The sequence below is a fragment of the Alosa alosa genome, chromosome 10 (assembly GCF_017589495.1).
Source record: "Alosa alosa isolate M-15738 ecotype Scorff River chromosome 10, AALO_Geno_1.1, whole genome shotgun sequence".
NCBI classification, from domain to species: domain Eukaryota; kingdom Metazoa; phylum Chordata; class Actinopteri; order Clupeiformes; family Clupeidae; genus Alosa; species Alosa alosa.
Genome location: NC_063198.1, coordinates 4,244,646 through 4,251,187, shown reverse-complemented (window position 1 = coordinate 4,251,187; position 6,542 = coordinate 4,244,646).

The window sequence follows — 6,542 nt, the reverse complement described above, 5'->3', positions numbered from 1 at the left end:
AATGATAAACATAGGCTTTGAGGAAATAAAAAATCAGCTACTTTTATTAAAAAAAAAAACAAATCAGATGTAAGCATGAAGGTAGTCCTTTTCTCTGAACATAAGAAAGCGTTTTACTTGCAGTGTAGCCATCCTCTGTGGAACCCACAGAAATAAGCCTTTTCCGATGTTCCACAAAGACTCCGAGACAGGTGTGTCTCTGTGTGTGTGTCTGTCTAAGTGTGTCTGTGTGTGTGCATGGTTCTCTGAGGAACATGTGTGAAGTGCTTTACCAGATGTGTGTGTGCAGATGTGTGTGTCTGGTATGTTCTGTAGCCTCTGGATGTCTAGCCCAAGAGGAAGGACATGCACATGCACACATACATTGCACACGTCCACTGTGTCAGACAATCCCGACAAGAAATAAAGCACTAAGATGAATGCGGAGGTCTCCAGCGCAGATGGACTTCCTCCCTGTCCAGCTGGCTGGAAGCGCTATGAAGCGTGAAACCACCAAAGGAGAGGAAGTTTGTTTCGCACAAGCCACAATACTCCACTCTAACCATGCGGAATGAAGACGACCATTAGAGAGAAGTGAAATATGATATTCGAAAATATTAGATTAGTGTGTTGTTTTCCTTTGCTATGACAATTAAAATATTACTTTAATCAGTGGATGATTATGCAAAAGATTTATCTTTTAGTGTCTTAAAAACAACAAGAGATGTATTATATTTAGCAAACCATGAAATAGCATACTTATTTGAACGAAAAATAAATACAGGCATTCATTGTTTGTTTGTGATTAATGAATTACTCTCTGCATTACCCAGGATCTCTTAATCAACATTATCCACCGTGTTTGTATTACATGGCATGAGCTTCTACAAGAATTACTAGTAGGCCTAAGTAATATAAATTATTATGAACTGTTATTAACAATTGCTCCCTAATGAATAGTTAACAACCTTTAGAAGTGTTAAGTAATGCCAGTTGAATCTAAATAGAAGGTGCTAAATATAATGTGGCATAAATACCTTCAGTATACTTGCTGCAGACTTACCTTTGAAGTGATTGGAAATTCTGCCTTTATATTTGGTTCCAGTGATTCATGTATTAAAAATAAATTTGGGGTAAATATAGTGAGGGGAGATAGATGGATTCTGGATGGCAGCCATCTTGTTTCCCTGATATCTAAAGCTGTGAATATGCTCCGTCTGGCCACAGCCAGAATGCCATTGTGACAGCTGTGTGATGAATGATCATTTGGGCCGTTTTGATGGGGATGATAGTAAATTCTAAGATGATGGAAAAAAAGCCTTTGAAATTGATGCAGAGGACCTGGCACTATGTTCAGACCGGTAAAATCAAAAGCTTGATAACGTCTTGAAAAAGCTTGATAACGTCTTCAAAAAATACACTGAAACATGTAAATATGACACAATTCATGTCTATCCCCATTACTCACTTCTGAACAAACTGCAAACCAGCGCAAACTGACATTTATTAGAGTATCCTGGGAGTTCTGGAGACATTTTCGGTGATGTTCACGACCCCCTCTCGACAATGACAGGGTCAGGCCCATCATGATGGATTGGTAGAGAACCACTCAGACACCATGATAAAACTGTTGCTGTTTATATCAGTGACATCAGCAAGCTGTCAAGAGGTCAAAGATGAGTGGCTGACAAAATGACATCATGGATTGGATTGTCATAATATGAGGCATGCGCACACAAATCCCCTCTTAACGTGAACAGCATGCCCAATGTCATATTCAAAAGAAGAGGCCCAAGCACAGATGAAATATTAAACAGCTCTGTCACGTTCGGTGTAAACCCATGTAGACTGAAGTGATACACTTCTCCATGGTGCTTCTTTGTGTGTGTGTGTGTGTTTCCGTGCAGCGCTCTGCTGCTGCCCAGCTGCCAGACGACACCGCCACACTGCTGTGGCCTGCTGGGATGCCTCTCCCTCAGGTATGACTGGGATTTCTCCTCGTATTTTTAGAGGAGGTTTTTTGGAAAGGTGTCAGAAAGGGATCTCGCTCGCTCGCCGTGAAAGGGGGCTTGGGGCGGCAGTGGCGGTGGCGTCGGCTGCTGGTGGTGGCAGGCTCCTCAAGGTCACAAAGGACGACGGCGCAGCTCCTATTTTAGCAGTTATTCAATCCCTCGACTCCACTGCCCAAGGGCCGTCTGGCTCGCCGGCTGCATGTGACAGGCCCTGTCTGAGGTTCCAGCGATAGATATGCCCACAAACACCACATCAGTCTTCAGCCCATTTCCACTCCCTTACAACAGACATACATTACCTTAGCACCACCTCCATATGAAAAGGACAAAATAAGCAGACCTAGAGATAACCCTAACATTACTAACGCTAATAGTTAAATAGTTATGGACACAGAGACTAAATGTCTGTGAATTGTGCTGTGTACTGTGTACACCTGACAGGAGCTAATATTGTCATTACTGGTGCCTGAATTGTAGAGCTGTTGAATGAACAATGTGGTTATTGTGTGGTGCTTAGGACTGATTGACGCTAGAGTGAGGATTAATATACTGGAGCTCAATGCCCCCTCTACTGTGATTGTCCATCTCTATGGCAACACCATCCCATTGGCATCGCGTGAAGATTCCGCAGAGCTGTATGTGTATGGCTGTGTGTGTGTGTGTGTGTGACTGTGTGTGTCTTCTGTGTATTGTTCATTATTCTTCCTTGACCCTGTTTCCTCTGGAGCCTCACTCTCTCCCTCTCTCTCTCTCTCTCTCTCTCTCTCTCTCTTTCTCTCTCTAGGTGACAGGTAGGCAGGTAGCGTTCTGCTTGATTGGACTGTGTTTGTCTCTGGCTTTGCCACTGGGGATTTTCAGGCACCTGAGCGTTAAAGCCTAAACCCCTTCCCCTGGATCGACATGTGAATTATTCAACAGGTCGGGTCTCAGGTAGGGACCCTCTTCCCTTTCCATTTCCTGCAGTGACCTCTGAAAGCCTGCCACCGCTCACCAGCGTTTTCCCCCAAGGGAGAGAATCTCATCTTGTTGTGCTCTTGTAGGCTCACCTAAATCCTCCACTGCAGCGGATCTGATAATGAATTTTTCTGCTTGGTGATAATGTTATTTATGCACATATGATCTGTGATGCGTGATCGATGACTCGATGCTGCATGACAGGAAAAAAAATGGGATGGTGGTAGTGTCAAAAAAGTGTGTGTGTGTGTGGGGGGGGGTAGATGTGTCGAGCTTCACAAAGGATTACCACAGCTTTGTGCCTCACAACACCTTTGTAATCACACATAAACCTCAGCTGGCCAATGTGATTTATATAGCCTCCAACTGTCAGTCACATTTAACACTACAGGATGGTGGACCTATAGCTGGAAGCACATTAGTATTTCTCATTTCTTACTGTGCCCATAAAGAAATGGTTATTAGATTGTCCATCAAGTGTCTTAAATGATAACTTGTGTTGAGGACTAAAAGTAGGGCTGAACGAATTAGGGAAAATATCTAATTAATGTATTGTTTCTGAATCGTATCTTAGCTTATGCATCTAGATACGTATGTAATTGTCATATGAGGGAGAGATGCACACACCTACTAATTGCAATTTTGCGATTGCGATTTAAAAGTCAAGGTTCAGTTCAATACTCACTATGTAATTAATTCCTTGACTCTGAAATAGTTGTTTACTCTGCTTACTCTAGTCTCATTGGGAAACGTCAGCACTACTAGCATCATGCTGCCTATGGTGCTTTTTTGAAAATTTGCTACATGTTTGTTGTGTTGCCTCAGGAGGTAGCAACTGCTTTACAAAAGGTTTTGCGCAGTACTTTTGTTTTCTTGTTTGTACATTACTTCAGGTAAATCCAAAATATTTGCAAATAATTATAGTTACAAGCTGTACGATTAATTGCAGCCTTCACAATTTGCTAATTGCAATAGTATGAAATTGTGATTTAGATTAAAAATAGATTCCTTATAGTCCTAACTAAAAGGATTTTGGCAGTTTCAAATTTCCCTGAAAGTATTTATGTTTGTATATTAGTGTCAAATTAGTAGCCATAACCAATGCAACAGCATTCTGATTTCTAAAACACATCTTGTCATGAAAAGACATGCTTTTGTATTGAAACACCACAACAACCAGAAATATGCTGCCTTGGTTTGTTAATCTACATGATCCCGTAATAACAAATTATGTTCAAATTGTGGTCCTGAATACCATTCCCTAGCTGCCAATTTCCTGCCCTGAAGACCTGCATTGTTGCAGTGTAGTCCCACGTTAGCCATGGCTATAGCCAAGGGATTATAGCTGAGCCTTGTCTGCTCAACCAGTTTTATCAAATGTGACAGTAAGCATTTTAGTGAGCACTGTGTGTGTGTGTGTGTGTGTGTGTGTGTGTGCGTGCGTGCGTGCGTGCGTGCGTCGCGCGTCGCGTCGCGTCGCGTCGCGTCGCGTGGCGCGTCGCGTCGCGGCAGTGTGTGTGTGTGTGTGCGTGCGTCTGTGTGTGTGTGTGTGTGTTGCTGTTGCACAGACGTGTGACTAGGTATGAGCACAAGCACAAGTGTGCGTAGAGGAAGCACAATTTTAAGCATGACAGGATAGATAAGCATGGCAGAACCCATGTCACAGTTTGGTCAAGGACAAAGGTCACACAAGGTCAAAGGTCACCCAGGACAGTTCATGTGACTGTGGCTGGACATGTAGATTATCAATTCTGAAACAATTTCATCTTATTTTCATATGATTTATATTTTGTGGTGTCTTGCCTGTAAGAGTGTGTATGAATATCCCAGACACTAAAGATAATTGACATACTTGTCTGCTAGAGTTGAACAATGTTAGATTTAATGAAATATTAACTAGCAATCTGCCAAGTATGTCATCATTGTATAACTGTCCTCTCGTCTACACCTGAGGATAACTCAAGTGTAGAAATTATATGTTATGTTTACCCAGTGGTTTAGTCTTGGTTGTTTTGTGGCTAGAGATGTAATGTCATCAGAAAGTGCCCCGCGTGGGATAGGTTAGGTATGACACGCACGTACATGCACACCGACCAGAGGCTCTTGTATTATGGAGACACAGTGTTGTTCAGGCAACCAGCAACCAAGGCAGCTCTCCCTTGCTCTCGCTCTCTCTCTCTCTCGTTCTCTCTCTCTCTCTCTCTCTCTCTCTCTCTCTCTCTCTCTCTCTGTATGACAGGCGCAGGTCGATGCCTGCTGAGGCCCCATTAATATTAAAAGAACATTTCCCTGCAGTGGGGCAGCAACTGCAAAGCACTATGGGGGACAACGCCTGGGGCTGATGGGGAAGTCACCCTCCCCACCGGCAAGATCAAGGCGCGCCGGCTGCAGAGCGGGCAGGTGAGAGAGGCTGAGCAGGAGGCTGGAAGAGGAGCATCCTAGGCCCCCGGCTCTCTGGAGCTTTCCTGTCACAAACGTCCCCCGTTAATTATCACCGGCCAGGACGGACAGCGGAGGAAATGATAATGTGGTGACTCCATCTGGTGACACTTCTAGTGTTGTCAATTCTCACACAGCTAGTGCTGCGTCAATGCTGGGCTGTCCAACGTCGGAGGGTGATCATCAGTGGTGATGATAAGACTTCCTGGTGTGGATGTTAGTTCAACTAACCCAATCCCCATACTCACACATGTACGTTTCTCGTGGCTTTTTCATATTAGTTCTACAGGTAGTGGGGTTGTTGGTAAACATTCATTATATAAACATCTACAAATGTTTTTTAGAGCTAACTACAGTGTTACTACACTGCAGTAGTAATACTCCATTCACATGAGCATGTAGGCATGAGCATACGATTCAGAGCAGTACTACTCCATTCACATGAGTGGTATGGCTGTTATATAAATTGAAATGTTCGCGCTACCAGTGTGTGCACGAGGCCTAGCAACATCAAATGTTCCACTACTGGAGCGTAAGATACATATTGCATGAGTGTGCAGAGATTGCACCGAGAGCTGCTTATGAGGCAGATATTGTGCTACGCGATGCTGCTCGTGATGGGAACTGACAGAGAGGACCTGGGTGGCAACAGCAGTCACCTCCTATTTGCAGCGGCAGGAGCTGATCAGAGGCCTGGCCTGCCCGTGAGAGCGCCAAGCTGGCAGCCGTCTTCTCCGGAGAGTGGCATGATCTCTTCATCAGTGGGCCGTCGTGTCTGTGATGGGAGGCCTGGACAGCCTCTGAGCTGGTTTAGCAAATGAAGGCGTCACTGCACTCTAGTGTAATTAATGGTGCCACACTACAGTGAGTGTGACCCATTTATACAAATCTAACCAATAAAAAAATCCTGAATATGTTACAGACTTGTCAAAATGTTGGTCAGACAGCTCATGAAGAATTAATTGCTTAATCGTTTAAAAATCTCCCTGTTCCTGCTGATACGAATATGGAATTGTCTATGTGATATCAGTATTAGTTTGTTATGACAGCATCAGATGTACAGGCTCTGCTCATCAAAGACCATCTGTCCTCAAGTCTTTTGACCACGAGTTCAGTATACTGTCAAGATAGGGGTGATTAGTCACAGTGGTGATCAGT